A 24,586-nucleotide genomic window follows, 5' to 3' on the forward strand; every position below is an offset into this window, starting at 1 on the left:
GACATGGCGTAGCAGTTTCTTTGGCCACCTGTCGTCTCATCATACCCACCATCAGTCATATGCAAAAAGGGGGGAAAAACTACTACCCACATGCCACACAGCATCAAGATTGTAGATTAATGTGGCCTTCTGGTAGTAAAGCTTGACAAGCTATAAAAGCTACTGGCCATCTTAGGTTTTATTTCATTCCGGCTGTGATTTGTGTAGTTCAGATATTCCCAAGTAGAAGCACTCTTGAAGTTTTTCGGTTTTCATTTTAATATTACTGTCCCTGTCGTAATCTTGTTCCATTATATCTAAGTACCATCATAATTCCTTTTATTCATTATTTTTTTATTTTTCTCCTTATCTCTCATGTTTATACAAATACAAATTGATTCCTTGGAGTAGGGTCTTTCATGATAGGTTGCTAACTGGTCAAGAGATTCGTCCCTTTTATTAAATCTAAAGGTTCTCGAGAGACCTCTACTGAACTCCTGTGTGGCAGGAGAGTAGAAGATTTTATTTCTTTAGTTAATATTTTCTACGGGTATTTTTATTTTTTTTCGCGGATATCGAATAGGAAATTGGTAAGTGCTGTCTGCACTAGGGCCTTTGTTATGCGACACCGTTGAGTCTGAACGTCAGAATTTACAAAAGATGGAGTAAAATACAATTCGTCGTCTGTTTTTATTTATCATTCTTCGGAATAATTTTTAGCTTTGTTTAATTTTGGCTGAGGGCTCTTCTGTGTATGGGAACAACATTTGGCTTTCATAAAAAGTGTTTGAATTTCTTGACTTCCATTCTCGAAAGTGTTTATATATGGAGTCACCCACAATTAACATTTTGCAATCAGTATTTATATTTATAAAATAATAGGAAATGTGGATTTAAAGACGACGAGGGCGGAGCTGATACTCGGGACCTGTCAGTGGCAATCCCTTCCCTTCCCTCTCCCTTTGCCTTGTTTAATTACAGTTAATCGTCTACTAAATAACTAAAGAATCTCAACACTTTGCCAGTAATGTTTTAATTTGTTTCTGTAATTCTTTCCAACATCTATCCGTACAGCACGAAAATTTCCTTGTTCAACTTCTGTACTATACTTCTCAAGATAATGAACAGTGAAAAATAAATAAAGGAAATTCGAATGGATGAGTGGCAAATCACAATAAGGACAGCTTATAATGGAAAGCTGTAACATGACCTTGAATAATTCTAGAAGGAGGAGCAACGTACCTGTTTGCTGTGTTGATGTTTATTGAGCACTGGTTCTGTGTTTGATTACTGTTGTAGTGGATAGTCGTCTACGAAGTGCAGACACGAATACAGAGTTACATTATGTGCGGTCAGGGACATTCTTATCTGGTTATAAAGTTAAAGATTATGATTCATTGAGAATTTTAACGTTAAGTTCCATTTTTATAAAATTGTAATGTTTTATAAATAAGAAGAAATCAACGAAAACTACTATCTAAAATAAACAGAAGATTGCTGTTTTCTGGGTTGTACCGCCATGTAGTCTAGTAGAAATTTTCCAACGTTTCAGAGGTGCTGCCTCCAACATCAGTGTGATGATCGCCCTGATGATGGAGGCAGAAGGCACTAAAATGAAACATATCAACCGCTGAACAAGAAACGGACAGTGTGGGATCCTGCATTACTGTTTCAACAAAAGGTAAGAAAATAATATTATTACTAATAGTCAAAAACTATGCATAATTCGACGCTGCAGTTGGGAACCCGATCTCTTATTTGATATTGGGCCTCTCGACTACAAACGAGCAGTAACCGTGGCATGAGCTTCGAGGACTTCTGACTTAATGCATGTGGGAAGGTTGCCCATACAAATTGTAATTTCATCTCTATTTTATTCAATAAAGTGGTTGGTTAACTGATTTATGAGTTTAAATTCCACCCAATTTTACTGGTCATTTTGCGGCGGATGACGTAAGAAATAATGTATTTATTATAAAGCGAACTTCGTAACAACTTATTTGTATCGTTAGTGCGGATCGCGTTTGGGTAGCAAGGGGTTTAAAAACGCGTTACTCCTCTGTCTTTCCTCTTCTGAATAACCTACTAGATGTTACGTGTTTACTCTCATTATTATGCACGGGCCACGTAGAATGCATCTCGAATTACGTATATACAGAGATATTCGGATACCCTGAAGAAGAATATGATTGTGTGGAGTGGATTAATCTGGCTCAGAATTTGGTCTACAGATTTCTTAGAACAGTGGTATTCAACCTTTTTTGTTCGCGTACCCCCAGATATAATTTCTCTTCAACTTTGTACCCCCAAAGTTGTTGGTGTTTAATTCAAGTTATACATAGTATATAATCTACATCTAAAATAAAGAAATAAATTACATTACTGATTATTTTTAAATTTCACGTACCCCGTAAGATGTATTCGCGTACCCCCGGTTGAATACCACTGTCTTAGAACACGGTAATGAACATTCTGTTTCCATAATAGGAGAGGAAACTTTTGACCAGTTTCTCTAAAAGGACCCTGCTTTATAAAGTTAGTTTCATTAGAGAAAGTTTTATTCTGCTTAGAAAATTGAGACCTGTAATTATCTTCACTACAAATGTAGCAAAAAAGGATAAACAGACCTGTGGTTGCGACAAGACTTCTAATGCTCTTGTGAGGTTAAGTTATTAGAAATGAAAAACAGCGGGTGGATTATTCACGCCTGCTTTTTGTACAGCAAATCGAATGTGAAAATTGTAGTGCGGTGCTAAGACTGTTTTACTGCCTTCATGATTGGCGTTCGAATCTGCTGTCCCCTACAGCTGATTTTTCTATGCTATTCGTAATTATTTGCAGTTCTTTGTTGTCTGCCCTCCGTAGAACCTACATTTGACGGAAATGGAGCACCTGGATTGATAGTGAGTGTTTCTTCATACAGTCAAAGTTTGTTGTCTTTACTAAGTGATTAAAATATATACGTATTTGGGAGTCGTTGGACTGTTTGTTATACATGACCTTTCATTGAATATAAATGTTAGAAAATAGCTCATAACGCAAACAGATTTACACAGTACAAAATGTGAAACTCATCAAGACCTACAAATTTTATTAAATTATTTTGAATGCTGTATAAAACAAATTTTTGTTGTTACTCACCTTTTATATGTGTCTACTACAAAATAACCAGGACTCTAAAATAAATGGCACTAGTATCTCCGCGACAGTACACGTTTGTCCGTTCGCCACACTTTAGTTACGTACTATAAGGAATTAATAATTTCAAAGATGATTGGACCCCTCGTGGTATAATGTTCGTACCAAATTTTGTGATAATCGATTAGCTTACTAAAATATTGAAATGTACTCGCACATACGGTGATTTCATAAGCCTACATTACTTATTAAAGAACTGAAGTTAGTTAAAAATGCACACACCTGATTAGGCAAGGCTACAAGTAGGAACGAAAGTTAAAGAGCACATTGCCCACCCCTGATGCAAAGCAACTTCCACGGGTTACTCTGCAGAACGACCGACTACAGTCTGTTTTAACCCACAACCAAGAACACTCACGCGAACGTTGCATTAGGAAGTTTTAGACAGACAGGCTGTTAAATGCAACCCGCTATACGCTCCATTTTCGATGAGGGTGGCGGCGATTAACAAATGTGTAGTCGGCATGTGGAAAGCTGAAAGCAAAACTATTTTTTTTGTCCATGATTTCTTTATTTGCTTATGTACAGGCAACGAGCAAACGAAGCCAATGTATAAAAATGCGTATTCAGTTATGTAAACACAACTAGTAGTGGATTTTATACAGCGTTTGCAGTCTGAATCTGTTCATACACCCCCCCCCCCCCCCAACCGAAAGCAGCTGATCCGTCTAATACCTCCCAAAGGACGTATATGAAGGCCTATAGCCCGCATAAACTGTACAGGTAAATAGTTATCTTTTGACAAAATGTAATAATTAACCAAAGATTTGTTTAAGTTACCAGCATAACAGATTTTCGAAGTAATGTGACAGTCTAATTCAAAATGCCATTGATTTTGCAAGGATCCCTATAAAGGCTTTGTATTTGTCTGTGATTGTAAAAATAAGTTATCGAAATTAATTACTCAGTTACAGTTTTATTTATCCTACTTGTTTTATTACATTAAAAATAACCTTTAAGGAGGGAAACTAGCTTATTTCATGGTCTTGACCTACCAAATTATCTCTTTCTAAGACTACATTAAAATTATGCGCGCATTCCTTGTGAAATGCGTATTCAGTCAAAGGCAGTCTCCATTTTACTGTCGTAACGATGCCAGATTATTTATATACTACAGGAAGCTCCCACTTGTGTGATACAGGCCTCGTTTGCTCAGCCTGAACGCTATGCCACCCAACCTGCATGTTCCTAGTACTGGTTTGATGGCCACGTGTGCAGACGTTATGGCTGGCTGATGCCACTGTTGAAATTACATCGCTGTTATAGTATACGGCGTAGAACAGACCCGCAGACTCGAATCTGCGTCATACTGGTAGCCAGTCTGCCGTCGTACGCAAATGTCTCAGATTACGAGCCTCAAGCCGTCACCTTGTGACGGAGAATTTGCTGGGTTTTAAAGCACAACCGTTCTGCTGTGTGAAATAACTGTGAAATGTACGAGCTTGTAACTCAGACAACACAGAGGTTAGGCTGAGGTCTGAACGACAGGGGCTCGATTCCCAGCAGAGCAGCGTTTTTCTTTTCGCCACAACATCTAGGAACTTTGCAGCTCAGTCGATGTCGGTAGGGTAGTGACGTTGAGGGGGCTGATGGAATGAAAGTGGCTGGGACAGGAGAAGTATACATAATATCAGTGGAGAAACGTTTGCATAGAAACATTCAGCTACTTGGATGAACGGAAAGGAATTAGGAGTGTAATGTTAAAATAGGTCTAATGAAATTGGGGTGTAATGATATCCCCAAGGGTCTTTCGTAAACAGTTTTTCTTTTTCTGATATGGTATATTAAACCTCTGTGTTCTGTTACTTCTGTTGAAGCTTATGGTTAAATGCAATATAAAGTAGTGTTGAAATATTAAGACAAAGTTATTTACTACTAGGTCTCCCAAGTGGTCTTTTCCGTTCAGGTTTTCCGACCAAAGAGTGTATGCATCTCTCATCTCTTTCAAGCGCTCTACTTGATTTCCTCCTCTCACCCACGCTGATTTGATTTCCCTAGCAACAGTACTTCTATTGTTATACATTTTAACTAAACATTTATCGCTTGAAAATTTGCAAGAGCTCGTGAGTGAAACGTTTTATTCTGCAAGGGATGTTAGGCCTACCAGACTGACATAAAAATATACGGCATGAGTGAAACCTGTTGCTAAAATCATTTAAACGTGAATGGCCTTCCCAGAGTCACGAAACAGTCACGTGACACTGGAAACGGTTACAAGTTTTTGGTTTTTCCTTTTCAGGTAACCGTGACACAGCCTGGCTACAAACGTTGTTACCATCTGCAGACAAATGCTTGTTGATTTTCTGTCGATCTGGACTTTGTTGTCTAGTGTTGGTGGTCTTCTGGGATGGGACGCCGTGTGATTTTTTTTTTGTGTGTGTGTAATTACCAACATTTCGGTGAAAGTTTTCTCTCAAGCATTGGTAGCCTAATACAAGACCACAAGGCGTCACAACCCAGAAGACCACTGTCGACTCTTCAACAACGTGAAAGCCTTAACTCATAGATAAACAGTAAGTTTGCTCAGTACAGAAACCGGTAGAAATCAGTCTGCTACTGCTCGTCCTTGTCGCGTCGTAGCCTACAGATCGGCTCTGGAGTCGAAACCTGTTTCATATCCAACTGGTACCTTAAGTCTGCGGGAAGGTAAATGATACCGGAGCGTAAAGCTACTGTCTCACCACATAATATCTAGGATCACAGTCATCTGTACTCAGACAAAGAACAATGTTGAAATGGATTATAATAAAATATTTTGTTAGTTTGTTGAAGTATCTGGCTAAAGATAGGATAAAATTTTGAGCTGTTGTGTAAACTGTAATGAAACTACGGTTACCAAAAGGCAAACGATCTTTTGACTACCTGGGCCATTCCTAGTTTGTCAAAAAGTATTTTGCTCCGTGGAGGTAGTCAATACAATTATACCGATTTTGAAGCGGTTGTCATGTGTTGGGTAAAGACTGATGGAAGGTTCCGGTGGTTTGGAATATTACCACCTCTCGGCCATGAGCCGGGATAGCTCAGTCAGTATAGTGACCAGCTACGGGCTGGACGACCGGGGTTCGATCCCCGACGGGGGCAGAGGATTTTTCCTCTAGCCTCTGTGTCCAGACCGGCTCTGGGGCCCACCCAGCCTCCTCTCCAATGGGTACCGGGGGTAAAGCCGGCCGGGGCGTGATGCTGACCACTCACCCCCATCTAGTGCCGAGGTCAAGGAAGAGAGGAGCTGTACTTCCACTCACCCCAAGCGCCTACATGGCGTATAGTGGGACAAACTTTACTTTACTTTACCACCTCTCGGCCGAATGTTATTGAATAAAACAAACTGCTGAAGAAGTGTGATGTTTCTAAATTTTTAACGCTGTCAGACAGACGTGGAACTTTTCAAATTCTTTTTCCTACGCGAACGGGCTGTATAATCCAGACAACGCCTTACTGTATCATGCTGGTAGCGTAGGCTAATATTGGCCGCAAGTATAAATCCTTTCCTATTAAGGCCTGACTTGAAATTTTGAGAGTTTATGACTGACACATACAATATTCTACTAGAGCTTGACTGGGTGCCTTACCAACTAAACATAAAAATGTAAGGCATGAGTGGGACATGTTGCTAAGTGCACTTTAACATAAATATCCAGCTCAGAATCACGAAACAGTCACGTGATAGTGGGAAAAGGTTACAAGTGTCGGTTTTCCCTTTTCAGGTAACCATGACGCAGTTTGGATAAAAACTCTCGTTTACTGCAAACACACGAATAAATAAGCATTAAGATCGATGGTTTGTATATGACATCCAGTAACGCATTTGTAAAGTATACGGGCTACTCCGTTGGAGTACACTTTTCTCGGTTTTTTGATTTGTAATAAGAATCGTGATAGTAAGTTTCTTGATCCAGATTTATGATACAGAGTTGAGATATGTGTCATCGTATTGTTTGTCCCGCACGATCGAGCACCTTCCTATAGGCGTCTGTTGAATCCTGAACTTTCCTTCAGATGTGAAAATTGCATACCATAAACCGGGGCATTGTAACTTCATTCATTACGCTTCTTAATAATATGCATACAGTACCGTCAATAATACGATGATTTGTCGGTCTGTCAGGTGGGCTGTGCCTCGCGCATCACTCCATGTGTGACCCCCCACGCCTCACCCCCCACTCACCCGACTATGACTTTATGAGACCTGGTGACTGTATATCCGCAGAGTCCTGTTTGTGTATTGTACCTTTATAATACCGAAATTAGCACACCCTTTCCTGCGATGTGTGGTGTGTCGTAACGCATGAACGTTGTCGGGTGACAGTGTGTGTTCTGTTGTTGTTTTGGTACCGACAACTAGAAACAGCACTAATGGTTATGACGGGAGGAAGGAGTTGCATGTCAATGAATACGTCTACGATATTATTAAAACACAATCAGGGAGTCATATCTATATCGGACAACGATCAAACTCATTAATGTCGGCATTCCTTTTGTTTCAGAATTATAAAATCAATTTATATCACCTTTATAACATGTCATTATCTCTGTCAAAGACATTTCTGGATTTGTGTTGTAGATAAACCCGGCCTATCATTAAAACCACATCAAACGTGAAAGTTGTTTAACATGTTGCTGATAAGAGACGTGAAGGAGGATTGCTTAATTTCGGAAGAAAATTCAAAATAACATGCCAACTGGAGTCCGTATTAACTATTTAACAATTTCATCACTTCAGTCTTGAAACATACTCCCTACAAAATGTTGTAACTTCGACTATTCACGGGGATCAGTACACAAGATACAGTCTGATGTCGAAAAAGTCGGAATTATTGCCATTTTAGGGAGATACTGATAATTGACTTTAACCCTACGGATTTGTTTCAAAACTGGAACTTTAAAGAGCCCGGGACTGCAGTGAGTTTTTTTTTGTGGTGACTCTGAAAAAAAAAATCGGATTCTATAATAGCAGAATTTCTCGAACGGTTGAATAAAAGTATTCAGGAAGCTGGTTCGTTGAAAATTGTCGCATCAGTTTCTTATGAATAAATAGAACACGTTAGGATTTGAATCAACGGAATGAGGGTGAAGAAATTTACATAATGAAGAGTTTCGTAATGTCTGCTCTTCGCCGGATGTTATTAGCGTGGCCAAATGAAGGAGTATGAGATGGACGGTGCATTTAACACGCATGGGGAAATTAAATATATAGTCCACGACTGTAATCTTGAGACTTGCAAGGAATGCAGGAAGTTCGTAGCGTTAAAGGCTTCCTCCTTCATCCCACTTCCTCACCCCGTAAGTCTCAAGATTACAGTCGTCGACTTTAGATACAAATGTTTAGTCGGAAAATGTGAAACGAAGAGATCACTTGGGACATTCATGCACAGATAGAAGTAAAAAGTCAATATGACCTCGAAAGAGAGAATGTGAAGGCGTGGAACGGAGTCAGTTGGTTCGAAGGAATGGAATCAGCGGCGTGCTCTCGTTGACACGGCAGCGAAACGTCGGACTTGATAAAATGCGTGAAGCTCGTATATGAAACATCTGAATGAATATCAGTTTAAGGACTCCCCTTCAAGCAGTTAGTTCATTCAGTTCATTCACTGTACTACTGAAAAATAGTGCAATTTAACGCCACTGCCTGTCAGTTGGCAATTCTTCTTTGTATTCGGTAGATTCCGGGTTCAAATTTCGGCCGAGACAGGTTATCCTGACTAAACATTTTTCGTGACATTCTCCAGTCACTCCAGGCAAATGCAGGGAATTACTATAAATTAGGCCATGACCGCTTCGTGCCGTATCCTTTCCGATTCATTATTTACTTATTAACCATCCAATTATTCAACGACATACAGTGTGAGCATCGTTCTAAAAACCACACATGAAAATTTAGTTGAAACGAAATACCAAAGGAAGAACAGAAACTGATCACGTACTTAAGTACTGAAGTAACTTTAGGAGACTGAATATATAATAATTTAATGTGAACTAGACCATGCAGCAGCAGAGTCCTTGTTGAGAAGCTGATGGTCGCTCAGATAATAACGAAATTCTACATCCCAAAAGTTTGTCGCTGATCCCTATCCAGAGTCAGATGAATCCAATCAATATTCTCCCATATTATTTTCTTAATTTTTTGTTTAATATCATTCTCCTTTTTACAGTTACGTCTTCCGAGTTTCGAATCAGAACTTGTATGCTTTTCTCATCTAAGATAGCTGCATTCTGGGTTGTTGCGCTGTAGTCTGGTAGAAGTTTACCCACGTTTTAGAGGTCCTTGTTGCCTCCATCTACCAGACTACACGGCGCAACAACCCAGAATGCAGCCATCTTCCGACTCACAGCCGTGAGAACCTCAAATCTGTTATGCATTTACCGCAATGGATGAAAAAGTGGAGGTGATTCGCAGAGAAAAGAAAAGTTGACAGAATCCCTATGACTAACACGTGTGTTTCTTGATGAAAACATAAGAGGCCTATATGAAGGCCTAGAAGTAGGTGGATAGACCAATTTAACTATTTAATCTCGAAATGGGCTTCAGGCACTTGGTATTTTGTAAAATATAAATATTTACAATAACACACAATGAAAATAAGTTTCCTGTATCCTTCTGTCTTATTCTGTAGATTGAGTATTAACAGAAGACCACCCAAACTCCGTTTACAATCTGCTTATCTGTCATATATTACAGAAATAACATGGGGTGGATCTCTTGTGACATATTGGGGTATTGGAAATGAAGTCGTTGCTGTTCGAAGGGAAAGGCTTGTCTGTTGTTCAGGCAAAGCGACCACCCACACAAACCACCTGTCAGTCATCCAGAGACCCTCGGCCATGCGTTTTGCTTTTAACAAGGACGTGATTTATGTCGCTGTTGCATACAGCTTGTTATAGCTGCACCTCCCGTTATCAGCACTACACCGAGTATTTCTCCACAGGACGAAAGTCGGAAGCAAGGGTGTGAGCGGTCTTTGCATTTATTCATGAGTTTTGTAACCTCCAGGACCTCCCCCCTCCAACCCCTTCAAATCACACACACACAGTACACGGTGTTCTATAAGTCGGTTGTATGATTATTTTAATTACGAATTACTTTCTAAAGAAAATGCAACCGAACTCTCTTGGTTTACAAACTTTCTCTGAACCACGGAAGGCTCACCATATTGCTTGCTTAAAAGAAAGTTAAATAGATGCGTACTTTTGGATTGTTCTGATGCCGTGTGGTCTTGTAGATTACAAACGTTAAGGTGAAACGTATTCTCCCCATCTTCACCCTAAACATTGGCAACAACCGATCACAAACCAGGAGGAGACAACCCGAATAATGTTCGAATCCGCGTGTTAGCCCCTCAGTTCAGTAGGGGTTAAATCCGATGTGGAAAGATGCTTAATTTTGAATTCATTTGAGTGTCTTTTAAATCTTGCGATAATTAATGATTGAAACCAAATTCATGGTGCAGAATCATTTTTGAGAAGAGTATATTTACTCATCTGATTAATAATTTACTGGTTTGTCACGGAACCCTATTCTGAGCCACTTGAATCCAGTCGACACTCTCCATTTGAAGAGATCTATTATTCTCCTGGACTCCCATATGCTTAACCATTTCAGGTCTTTTCGACTAAAATTTTGTGTGCATCTCCAAATGTATCCTGTCTCTCCTGTCTTGTCCTCATTTGATCCCCAGAATAAAATTTGCTGAGAAGTACAAATTAGCCTTATAAAATGTGCCATTAAGTTAAATTTATTTGCATTAGTGTGTCACGAAAATCTGATACGTATTCCGACTTTGAGTGATATTGCCTGAAATGTTGGACACCCTTACCATACTGTGATTAATACATACCTTCAATGAAATATGAAGGAATCTATGAGTGCAGTTCAAGAATACGTACCTTCATATTTAGCCATATTTACTGTTTCTGCTATGAACAGCTGAAGAAAACATGCAAAATTTTATGCCGGAAATCTGAAATGAAGAGAGAAGTCGAGAAAGCTGTACGTAGCTTGGAGGATAATATTAAAAATGATCTAGAAGTGATAGCTTGTGAGGATATGGAATGATGGTCAAGTGAGTACTGGAAGAGCTAGGAATTTCTTGACTACCTTTGTAACTGTCAGATTCTCAAAGAAGAGTTTTGCTGTGTGAATTAATTATCGTCTGGTGCTCTGATCTTCGTTTCTGTCTGAGCGCACAGTGTCTCTCTGCTGTGGAGCACAGCCTTGCACAGATGCGTGAATGAGAACTCAATTCGCTTCTGAGAATGTTTCCACAAGAGGAGATATTTGCAGATTTGTGCAGTCATCGGGAACGAGTTTTTCCTCCTCAGTCCATTTAATCCATTAGCACATTCGAAAATCAGTTAGATTGATTTCAACACTTTTTTTTGAACCTTGCGACTTAGTCCGCCGTACAGACAATTTATTGCGAGTTTTAATTTATACAATTTCGTAAGAGTATAGAAAGTCCCACGTAGCAAGTCACGGAGAAGGAGATACCGCGTATGGCGAATATACAGTAGGTATATAATTACACTTTATACAGCAAAGAACTCAGCACCTTGTAGCTGGGTCTTTGTGTGAAGTGTGAACAGAGGGGAAACGTGATACGATCATGACGACCTGTCAGTTACAATTCGTTGGGCCACAATTATAATTAAACACAGTATACTTCTATTCTAAAAGTAGAACGTATATAATGAAGAATTTATAATCTAGCACTATCTCGAATAATTAATATGTTAACTTCGATAATAAATGCATGTTTAATATGCTTGGAGATCATAAATTTTCGCTACCGTGCTGAAAACAATGAAAACATTTAATTTATATCATATGTTATTAATTGTGTAATTCTAGAGACATTATAAGAAATTATATTTTTATAAATTATCGAACTCAAATGGGAATTTTCATGTGCTATATATCTGCTGAAATTTTTCCTGTGTATAAATTGTTCTTTCATCATGTTAATAATGCTCGAGTTTGAACCTTTGAACCAGGATATTTTCAAGACGCAGATTTAGATGAAGTTTTAAATCGACTTTAGTTCTGAGGAATTAGTAGGCCTGTGTTTTTTTGCCTTTGGCTGCTAAGTAACCAGGACGCTTGATCCTTGAAACCGGATAGCCTAAGTCTTGTATGGTGTTCATGATTCCCCCGGACAGATGTTGGGATAGTATATAAATTAAGGAAGTCCGTGGTTCCTTAAAACATCGTTCAAAATTCGACGTTTCGAAACGTCCTATGTTTCCATGCAGTATAGTCAGTCGTATTTGAAAGTGGTTATCTACTCTGTTGTACCGCCTTAGCTGTTCGCCAACGCTGTGTCCATCATCAGGGCGATTGGTTTCGCCTTGGTCATGGTAGGCGTTACAACCCAGAAGTTAGTCATCTTCGTATTCTCCGCCGTGAGAATCTCAAATTATACTTACTCGTATTTGAAGGCAGTCGTTACAAAATCAAGCATTGATCAATAAATAAGCATCTTTAAATAATGTAGAAACTGAATAAGCCCTAAAATATGCCCCGCCAGTTCAGCTCGTGGAGACAGACAATTTTAGCTGCTGGAGTCAAGACCGCTGCTTATGAAAATACGTGTTTCACTGTGCAAATCAAAACACGTCATTGCCGTGTGTATTGTGCATAGGTTAAGTTCAATGGAGTCAACTTCCACGAAAGTGAAATATGTTCTAGCCTGTATTTTTAATCGTCATAATTTCAACACTCACCCCCAAAACGTCTAGCGCAGTTTCATCAGCACAGGAGACATTTTCTTTTTAAGACAATATGGTGCTGACACGTTAATCATTTAATCTAAAGCAGAATCTGAAACGTCAAAGTAGGCCTAATTAAAAATGTAAAGTGCTACGTGTTTTTAACTGTTACCCAGTACTTTACCACTTCAATAGAAAGTAAACTATGCTCCTGGTGTTAAAATTCACTTAGCTTAAAGAAGCGAATTATTTCGGCAATCATTACCCACTTGAAACAGTACTTTACTTTGAACTTAACGGTATTCATCAAAACAGCCATTCCTCAAACACCTGTTTCTGATAAGGAGTAGGTACGCATGTGTCTCGCTTGAAGGTGGCCAACCACTAATACGAACTTGTAAATTGCTCTCGAGATGCGGTTGAGGAAATTGCTCATAAATTACCGTAAAATAAAAGAAGCTAGTTTCGAGAATCGTTGGAATGAAGTTTGTAGTAGGTGATGATGTTAGTGGGTCAACATTTGATTCGTCACAGGGGCTGTCACGATGACGATGACAGTGAACATCACATCAGTTGTGGGGAAGAGAAATGCATTAGCAGAGCCAGCGATGCGGAAAAGTTAAACGTTAAGACTCGCTCGCTGGTCGATTGAGGCAGAAGTTGCTGCTGGTGGGAAGTGTTGCCACAAATTTCTCGATTGTGAAGTTTCCTCGATTTCTTTAGAAGGTAATTTTTATTAAACAGGAAATTAAAACAAAACAGTTGTTATTTTTAATTTTTCTGAAATAGATACAGGCGTTAGTCAGTAATCCTGAACCAAGAACGTATTGATTGGTTAGTATTCGTAGTGTTGCTAAACTTCTCAAATACTGAATTTCTTAGCTTATGGACCGGACGATCGGCGTTCGATTCCCGGCAGAGGAAGACGAGCTCTGACAATCACAAGCGTTCGATCCAATACAAACAAGGCGTAAAAGCAGGTGGAACGTGAAGCTCAACACTTATCTCCGTCTAGTTCGGGGATAAGAATTCAGTCGTTCTTGCATTGCTATTTACTTACAGACAGACGGACAACGCGATGTTAGTAGGCACTCTGCAGGGTTGTGAACGAGCCTAAACGCAGGTCGTGAATGTGAAAAGTGAGTTCAGCAGGCTTAGGATAGTGTTCGATAGTGGGCTTTTTTACTTCGCGCCCCACAAAAAGCAGGGAATTTGTTGACCAGCTGAGTAACTACTGGCTTCTGATGGAGTTTGCTCCATGTTAAGTAGGCCTCAGTCTCTCAGGTACTGTATCATCATGTTGCGTTCACACTGACATTTTCCTTGTTGTATGTAGATTTTCTCGACACGATAAGCATAGTTATGTTGAACTAGTTTTAAAATTGTCAGTCTCGTCTCTCCGATGGCCCATGGAGGAGACCTTGAGTTTTATGCGTCATAGCTTAAACGAACCATACAAATTAAATACAAGGTTATTTAGCATGCAAACTTCTGTAATGTTCCACTACGTAGATACTTCAATTTCTTTCCTTACAGTTGTAAAGTCCTGGGCTCCAGAACTCTTAAGTCGTTGTTTTCTATGTATTTTTACTAACAAATTGCAAATAATATAGTTTTACTGATAAATCTTTCAGTTTAAAAATAAGCCTCTATGTTTCCTGAATGACACTTACATTTCCTGGCTGTTTCATGAAGTAAAGAATTTGAAACAGAATTCTGTTTAAAGTAGAATTGCATTTTTTCTACCAGCAGAGAAGTATATTTGTGTGTGTTCTGGAAAATTAGTAAGGGGTGTGTGTGTATATATATATATATTCATTTTTCTTTTAAAATTAAAATAAATTTATACCTGAATTTCAAAAAAAGTTTTCAAATAGTTCAGCACGTAATTTAAATACACTTTGTGCACTAAATATTTATCCTCTAGTCGACAAAAGACCGCCAATCTCAGCAGGTGCTAGGATACAGGAGATTTGCTTTTTAGTTCAGGTTTGAAGTGAATGCACAGAAAATATCTGCTTGTGAGTGAGAGTAGTATAAACCTTGAAGAGTTAAATGTGACTACGAGAACAAAACAAAACAAAACAAAAAATTTCTAGAGTGACTTGTAAAATTTCAGAACACCCAACATAATCTTGACAATATGTGGCGACAGGTGATCGCTTTCATGATCCGGCTTATACAGTGCTGGAGAAAATATTAAATTATATCTCATACACCCTCGTAGGAATTATTTATAAGCCCCTGGGTTTGAACGGGTATGTCATGTTTAGGCCTATGCCCTTTCTATTGTTCTCACTCAGCCGTCAAGTTCAGCTGTGAACAATATTGCAGGATGTACGTAGTCGCGAACTTTTGGTTGGCATGGCAACTGTCAGTTGTCTTACGGTCGAGCGTGAAGCCTCTCCACGCGGCATATGGCCCTCCCGTCACCTCTGTCAACGTCAGGACCCGTTAAACCTTTGCCGCTGTTTCACACAGCTCCTGGTCATACCACAGGCTTGCTCGGGGTTTCAGCAGTAACGACCACTCACTCACTTGTCCTTACTTCCGTATTTCTTTTTATTTCGTGTTTTATCGCTCCAAGTGAAGAGATTTTTAATCATATGGCTGCCTTCAGGGCTGTAGCGCCGTGTAGTCTGGTAGACGTATACCAACGTTTCAGAGGCTCTTCCTGCCTCCATCATCAGAAAGGACCTCTGAAACTGTTTTTGCTAAACGTCTGCTAGACCAGTGGTATTCAACTATTTTTTGTTCGCGTACCCCCAGATATAATTTATCTTCAACTTTGTACCCCCAAAGATGTTGGTGTATAATTCAAGTTATACATATTATATAATCTACATCTAAAATAAATTAAATAAATTACATTACTGATTATTCAGTGTTTATCATAAAATAATATTTTTTATTTAAATTTCACGTACGCCCTAAGATGTCTTCGCGTATCCACGGGGGTACGCGTACCCCAGGTTGAAACCACTGTGCTAGACTACACGGTGCTACAACCCAGAGGGCAGAGTCTGCGTACTGACCGCCGAGGTTGTCACTGCGATGAAGATGTGTATATAGGTCTTCTGTGTTGAAACGTCATGTGGACGTTTAGGTGGACACTAACGTTTCCTAGTAACACGTCGACTTCATCTTCAAGGCTGAATATGGATACATTCCTCCAACATGTTTGTATCTACCTACCACACGACATTACAACCAACGAGGCCAACATCGACATTAAGACAATGTCCATACAATTTTCCTTTGATAAGATACGTGGTGTTTGTGTCTATAATAGCCGATTATTATTTGCGCAAATAACAGCGCTTTAAAGCTCACCGTAAGTTTCTCGTTACCATTCCGCTCTCGCAGAGATCATACAGTCCCACTGAAAGAGTGCATTGTGGGTCAACCTCGTCTTTCTCCAGCGGTATATTAAGGTTACAGCCCTAACCTACATTTAGTTTATTTAAACGTCATCGTGGACCAATGAGTATGTGAATTGGAACTAACATTCTAGTTGCAGTACATGCGAAATTATACGTTGTTTTGAGGCGGAGACAGGACTCAAAGGATTGCGGGCTATGTGAGTGATAAGCAAGGCAGTTTCCAGCCAGGTTTCATCAAACCATGCGTATCATTGTACATCAAGACATCGCTCGAATGTTGATGGACGTACTATATGCTTAGTTGCTTGGTGAAATGGCCTTGGTATCTTGACTGAGTGTTTTTTCTCTTTTCCTTTAGTGTATTTCATTAGCATTGTTGTGTAAACAATAAACAACACCTGTTCAATTTAAATGGAAATTACGAAAGTGAGATTTCAAACGGTAATATCAGAGAAACGTTAAAATATAGTATTTATTTAAACATGGGAGTGGTTTGAATATTCTTACACCGTTGTCTTGGGAGATTTGTTTCATAAACGCGATTTCAATCAGATCTTTGTTGCTACCAGTGCACAGAACACTGGATGGTCCGCTACGTCATGACGTGCGAACATCGTATTTCTTTTGTTCTAATTATACCGAAAACAGTAGTGAGACTTGTCTCTGTTCTAGACCACCTCGGTTCGATTCTTGATCCGGAGACAACCTAACGCTACTAAGATTTTCTATTCTTTCATTTCTTCCTCGCAGATTCTAAGATTGTACCTCAAATCAGGTCACAATCTTTTTCACGTTTTTTTTCAAATCCAGCGTTCGTAATATCGTTTAGAATTGTAAAACCTAAGAAATTAATTCTTTTATCGTCAATAGTCAGCTTGACCGTCGTGATCCCTTTCGGGGTTTTCTTGCGAAAGTACCAAGGTGGTTTAAGCAGTTAATAAAGCGTACTTAAATAAACTAATAGGCTTAGATGTATGGTGTTTATTCGTGTATTTGTCCAATATTTTTAGTCGGTAAGTCAGTAGTTTAGATGATCACGTGGAATAACCCGTGTGACTATCTTGTAGCTGTATTCTACCGAACCAAAGAACAAACATTCAATCGAAATAACTGAGGAAAACCCACGAGTTATCTGACGAATTTAGTGCCGCAGTCTGAATTTCACGGCCTCGTTGTTAGCCCAGGGCCAACTGCCTTGTTTGAGTTTTCTCGTGTTTTTCTTTTGTGCATCCAAACAAATTCTGTTCTTGTAAAATGTTCACGACAGCTTGTTCCCATATCCTTTGTAAATCGTCGCATTTTATGAGGATTTCCCCAATTATATCCGTATTTTACACTTCTCTGTTTATCTTCTCTTCTTTTAATCCGTGTTTAATCCCACAGCTATTCACCTGTCGTTTGGAATTTTTGTGTATTTATAAGATAAAACCTTTTCAGTTGATACATTTTCATTTAATAATTTACTACTCGAATTCTATATAAAGATGATGAGAGATGATTTTGTCGGACAAGCACCAGGTATTTGGCGCAGCAGCCGACCTGTATTGATGTGCTGCTGATACCAAGTTTGATGAAGATCTGCCCAATGGTGAAATAGTTGTTTAGTACGAGAGACACAATAACGGCTCACACAGATGATGAAACTGTACTTAATACTGATTTTCCAATAAGAAAATTAGACGTGGTGTAAAATGTATTGTTCTAATATCTTAATGAATTTTTAAAATTTTACGGTCTTGTTAAGTATGAGGTTCGATCCTCCTGTCTTTCGTATTCCCTATATAAAGACGTGTGAACGCTTAGGTCATGGCAGATTTTGAGGCTGTTCTGGTCACACGTTGCAACAAACCGCACCACAAGTAAATAGCATACCATGAGCAATATCCTGGGGGAGAGGCACTAGAACTGGCCTCGTGATTAGAAGCGAAGGTCGACCGGAAGTTCACTGGTCCAACCCGACGGACGTCCGGCATCAGAGCGCCAACACCCACACATCAGAAACGACGATGGCAGGGAAGTCCCCTGTGTCGTCTGTCTCTCCTTGTGACACGACTCCAATGATTTCTGACAAATATGTACGTGTTGTTTATAGAAAGTTGAACGTCAGATTATCAGTGTCCAGTCCAGAGTTTTGCAGCCATTTCTGTTCTGTTGTCTGGTCACCTTTCTGGTTCCATGAGTTGACGGATTGAGGGTGCGGTTCCATTCGAAATAACCTCGGATCGATGAGTTTGCTCTCTTAGATAGCTGTCAGTTAGGCGGAATGACTGAAAGTACTTTGTAAATATGTCAAAGGTCATAAAATATTATTGATAGGTAATTTGGACATGATATCTACATTTTGATTTACTTTTTTTTTCAGATTTCAAGTTAATCATAAAACCCAATCAGAAGTGGGCACCGCTCGATTTCGTACACATTTGTAGGTGCAGGAAATATAAAAAAACGTATAGAGCTACTAAGGGACTTGCTGTGCATTCTCCATAGGCCCTGTTAGACTCATATTTATGATACATCAATTATTAAAAGATTCATCCGAGTAAGGTCTAAGGTCCAGGTATTAGAAAATTTCATTTAAATGTATTCCCAGAGCGACAGCTACCAAATGGTTTTTGAAAATGTTTAAATTCTAAAACTCTTAGAAAGATAGTAATAAATACGCAAGGTCCAGCATAAGAGCAAATGAGGAATTCTTTCAACACAAAGTTTCTTCACTTTCAACAACACTAAATGATTATTTTACTGCATTCGTTACAAACACTGTTTTTTTTTCTGAAAAATTATCTTTTACTTTGTGGAAAGAATGTAATGACTTCAAAGAGTGTGCATACTTTGGAGACAATATTAAGGAATATTATCCTGCAAGGGTTACATAAAGAGTGTATTGGGCGACATTAATAACTAGTTCTGTGACGTTATAGTTCAACATAAACATTTGAATCGAAATTGTTGGCCTGTGTGAAAGAGGCTCCTGTGCCAATTGGGTGAATTTCTGTAGGGCTTTATGTCAAGTCTTCACTTTGTAGAGAAGAAAAACTTTCTGCTCCTACCGGTTATCGATTCAGACCCTTCAGACCGCGCAGTAGGCGAAAACCGAATAGCCATACCGTTGTTCTGAAATGGAATCTCACGCAACAGATACGGTAGTAAATTTATTCCTTGATAAGAGGTAACAATTCACTTGTGACATTTCTTCTTCAAAGGTCTTATGAGGAAGTAACATTTTACTTATGACAAGGAAATATTTTGTTTATGATTGTTTATTACATGTTGCAAAATTATAATAAAAATGTAACACTTTATGGTAATTTTACACACATACCTGTCAGTAAAAAATGTTAGTTTTTATATAAATTACAAACAATAATAAGTATTTATTTCGCTTGAAAACTATTCCTGTTATGTCAGAATTAATGTTATTGGACGCTCTTGTAAATTTGGCTGTTTGTAATTTATGTTGTTGTCGAATAAAATATTTGATAGTCTAAACCAGTCTTAAACACGCTGCATGAAAAACTGCATAGTTATGTTTGTTTAAGGAATAAGTAAAAGATTTGTTTATCTTATGATCTCAGTTTCTTGGGATTATTGACCTTCTGTTTCTCAGAAATTCTAATGAGAAACGATTGTGAATACCAAGCTGAAAACACTATCTTGTTCTTCAAATGTTCTGCTTGTCTAATTCCGTCCTGACATCAACATTACAATGGATAGTCTCACCCCTTCTTTTGTTATGCTTTAACTTCAAATTCTTTCTTCCGATGACTTGGCTGAAGAAATCCTACCGATCGGTACCTGTGGCATAATTTCTGGAAAGAGTGGTGCATTAAGTTCTACTTCACAAAGTAAAACGTTATGCAGTGTTTAATGGGATTATGTGAAAACATGAATAATGACTTAACGTTTCACTGCGGTTTATTGGGAAGAGGTTTTCAACTGCGAATATTCCACCAAATGTGAATTATGAAGATGGCTATCTTCTGAGTTGTTACGCCGTATAGTCTGGTAGAAGTATTCCGACGTTTCAGAAGTGCCCCTGTCTCCATATAAATGCGATGATATTGCCCTGATCCTGAGGTAGCAATCACCTCTGAAAGGTTGGCAAACATTTGCAACAACCCAGAAGACACTCGTCTTCGTACTAGCGGCTGTGAGAACCTGAAATCTCACTAATTGGAAAGTATTACGATTAAAATGATGTGAATTACTATCTGAGCATTTACCTCGACGGATTGAGGAAAACATTGAAGATTACCAGAACAGCATCCAAGCGTGCATAATCCTGAGTTTCTTGAATACGAATCAGAAGTTCAAATCAGTCGTGGTTTTTGGTATAGATGGAAATATGGTTAGCTGCAAGGGATTTGAAAGAAACTGGTTGTTTTATGCTAAGACGCATAAAACCTAGAAAAATGATTTGAGTCCCTAGTTTGAACTCTCGACAAGGTTCTGACTCCTGACTCCTGCTTGTACAGAAGCGACATCTCCCGTTGGCAAAATGTGAAATACTTTACGGCTTGGACAAAGAAGACGACATGTGAATTTATTTTAGTGAAATATTTCACTCTTTAGAACGAAAATCGGGCAAGGTAGGGTCTTATGGCGGTACTTTTGTTGTGGCGGTGATGAATCTGTGAGTATGAAGATAGGAATAAAATTCATTAAGCGGAGTTATGATAAATTTTCACTTGATGAGCCTGCAGTGAAATACCTGAGCATAGAAAGTGAGTATATAGTACAAAGCAGCGGTAGTAAAGTGATTAAAATTATTTTCTGTGGACTATACAACAGGGGCTCCATTCTCAGTCGAACGCTGGTAATTTTCATTTCGCCACAATGCCCATAACATATCTGGAGTTAATTAATAAAGAGAAAAGTAGCCGGGGATTGTAATCGGCCACGCATTTACATTTTGTGCATTGGTCGACAATGGAATACAATCTATTAAATTCTTCCCAATAAGGTAATGGTTTCAGAAATGTTCACTGGTTATGTTAAAGTAGCTTAAATATCAGATTGTCTCAAAAATAAAGAACAAATTAATGAAGGGTTATGTTTTATGCTGTATCATTATTGAATTAATATATATATTATAAATGCAACAAAACAATACTGTTATGTAATAATAATAAAAATTTTGCACAAATGTTTGTTTATAACTTACAGTCCGTACAAAAATATATTAATGTCTCCCTTCTTTGTTTCTATTATGTAAATGTTTCTGACGTTCGTGGTACGTGCACCACAGTATGAGAAATACTTATCTTTTAAAATTCATGGTGTAGTCAACACAGAATAAAATATTTATGTCAACCAAAAGGAAATATTCTGATTTAAAAGAAGTGTTCCCAGAAATCTGTTTATGAACATCTTTGTAAACATTGAAGTTTGGGTGCGGTCGGTCCACGGTTATTCTGTTGGTTCGGACAGAAGCTCTACCAACGCGTATTTTACATCCACTAATGAATTGGATATGGTATGTTTGTTTCAGTTGGTACTACACGTGTCAACGCTACTAGCTACAAATGTTTACCGTACAGAGCTGTAAGTTCTCCACCAGACAATAAGGTAGGACAATATTATTATTGTTTTTGGTGACACTAACATTAAGTACATATGTATGATGCTACCATGTGTATGTATCCACCATAAGTTTGAACAATTCATTTTCATGTGATAATTGAAGAAAACTGCTCCCAGACTTTGGTATTACTCTGTCAACAATGCTGACATTCCATGTGTGAATTGGTCAAGTCAGTAGCTACTGTGTGTTTGATTAGTTTGAACAATAATACGCAACAGAATCATAATACATAAGGATTTCTTCGTACGAAACTGGATTTAACATGAAGTAGTAACATAAGACGCTACTGGTCCTACATATTCAGAAGTTTCTTGTCTTGATTGTCTATGTTGTTCTGGATTTTAACGTCGTGTGGACTTGTAGGTAGATACCAGTGTTTCAGAGACGTAAATACTTCGTTCATATTGTACTCTGTTCGTTGGTTCAAGTCCTTCTATGTTCATCTAATTTGTTTTATTCCGGTTTCCTCGTCATAAGATTCCAATCAAGCGTCTATAAATAATTTAGATGACTTTATCTTCTGTCTTTTATTTTTGCGATGGGGTGAGATTGTCTATGTGGAAATGGGCCGCTAACAGACCCTTTGTCAATCCTTCATATGGTTCATTAATGTATATGGAGCACCGGTGGAATGAAATTGACAGGGGACATCCGAAGAACTCGGATAACAAAAACACCCATCCCACCACATATCCTATATGGACTGATCTTAGCGTGAGCTTGGACCTCCGCGGTAAGAAGCCGGCGCTAACTGCTTCGATGATGGCTGATGGGAAATAGCAGAAGATGAGTTGGTTCCGTTTCTGTACGGAAACTTCAAAGTTCTTATGGGCAGATTGTGCATCAGTGTCCCGGTATGTGGAGTGCTGTTGTCAGAAGATGGGGTTACTGGTAAAGCAAAATTTATGTAAAGTGAGTGAAATATAAGGTTATGTGCCCTAAGAATATAAATGTAAATTAACGAGGTTTACGTTGCCACTTAGACAGAGAGAAAATATTTATCATAATTAATTGCGTTTCTTAAATATTCTGGCTTGCTAAAGTCAACTTCTTGAATCTCACATCAGTAAAATGACTATTTTTTGACCGTCACTTATGTAAACTTTTACCGATTAATACGATTCTCAAATACGACACAAACCACTCTGTGGGATGGCAAAGAGCTTTTCTTTCACTGTGTCTGATAACTAATTAATTAAGAATTCTCCTGTCACAATGTAGCGTCTTTCAGTAATTTAGATGGTAAGGAAATTACATGCCTTTACAAAGACATGCTACCATGTTTATCCTTCACTTAATTCTCTTCTGAATTAATTGATCCCCGTCCACAGCATCAAGATTCATATTAATGTTGCATTCTCTTCTAACAGTAGGTAGAAAGCCTCGCGGTCCAATGGTTTGTACCTCCTTTTTATGTTAATTTGGTCCAGGGTTTAAATTTTAGCCCAAAGAATAGCTGTCCTGTTTGTTTTCTCTTGTAGTTTTTCTCAACCACTCCAGCACGTACCAGATAATATTAAATCAAGTCGCGATCACCTACTAAATACGTTCTAACTTATTTCTCATGAATCTTCATATAATCATCAGCTATTCAGAACGACGTTAAATAAACCATAAACAAATAAATACGCCTAAATCTTGCTAGTGATCTGTTACGTTGAGGTTTAAAGAATAAAGTTTATGCACGTTTCCAATTCTTCGGTTCATGCTAAACTTTTCTTTAATTGATACCGCTGACCGTATTATGTGCGAAAATGTGTTAATGAGCTGCGAGCTCGCACGCACATTTTTAAAAGTATGTGCTGACTGCTTTTGTAGACGTCTGACTTCCAGTTGGTCGTGCTGGTCTCCATTTTCTGCATAATTTTAGGAGTATTGAGGAACGTAATTTACCACACAAAAATTATGCTATTTGACGTCTTATAGTTCGTAGATAAATACCTTTCAGATATAAATATACACTGAATACACATTTAGCAGACGTAATCAGTCGGAAATCCCACAGCTGGCGTTGCAGAGAAATACCTAATTATCTGTTTTGTAGGTCTACATGTAGGTCATTGACCCCTAGAAGAGAGTATTGAAACAGTGAGACAGCAGCCGTCTTTGCACATTAAATTGTATTTTATTGGTTTTCTTTATGTAGATTAGCCTAATTTATTTCCCTGTGTAGGCAATGAAAGGATGAGTTCGTGCTGTAAATAGCGATGAATAGTGTAACCGAACACCCAGTTCACTGTGCATATTTACAGTGCGTATAACGTCAGGTTTCCCTATCATTAGACACATGCTATGACAATTGATGGCTTGTATCAACAGAATGGGAATTCATACTGAGCGAATGTTATTCTTTATGTATTATATATTATACGCAATGGTTTCTCTACTTTAAAAATGTAATCTATAGATTAATTTAATTTTCTTTACCTTCTATTCTGACTTTTTTCCCAAAACTTTTAACACCTGCCTGCCTTTTTTAGATTCAGGTTTTCACGGAGCCTAGTATGAACATGATTGTAGTCTGTGATGTTGTGCCGTATGGTCTGGTAGAAGTTTATCGGCGTTTACGAGAGTAAACACCTCTGAAACGTCGTTAAGCTTCTACCGGACTACTCGGCGCAACACCCCAGAAGACAGATATCCTCGTACTCATCGCCGTAAGAATCTTAAATCTCACCTTTGATATTGCGTACAAGAAATTTAACGTTTTGATATAACCTGCCTTATGTAATGAGTTCTT

General features: G+C 38.5%; 1 long non-coding RNA gene across 6 annotated transcripts in view; it reads left to right on the forward strand.

The window, feature by feature from the left end:
* Positions 1–24,586, forward strand: part of LOC110841323 (uncharacterized) — a 498,304-nt gene that overhangs the window by 339,484 nt on the left and 134,234 nt on the right. For 5 of the 6 annotated variants that reach the window (XR_015536924.1, XR_015536925.1, XR_015536922.1 and 2 more), the window contains one exon: positions 21,754–21,830. This is a non-coding gene — a long non-coding RNA (uncharacterized LOC110841323). Of the gene's footprint in view, positions 1–370; positions 1,661–21,753; positions 21,831–24,586 lie in introns of those variants that run through there. The other variant, XR_002547163.2, reaches the window with a different exon arrangement.

This window comes from Zootermopsis nevadensis, unplaced genomic scaffold (genome assembly GCF_977971745.1).
Source record: "Zootermopsis nevadensis isolate Lab colony 2312 unplaced genomic scaffold, Znev_1.0 Znev_ptg000024l, whole genome shotgun sequence".
NCBI lineage: Eukaryota > Metazoa > Arthropoda > Insecta > Blattodea > Termopsidae > Zootermopsis > Zootermopsis nevadensis.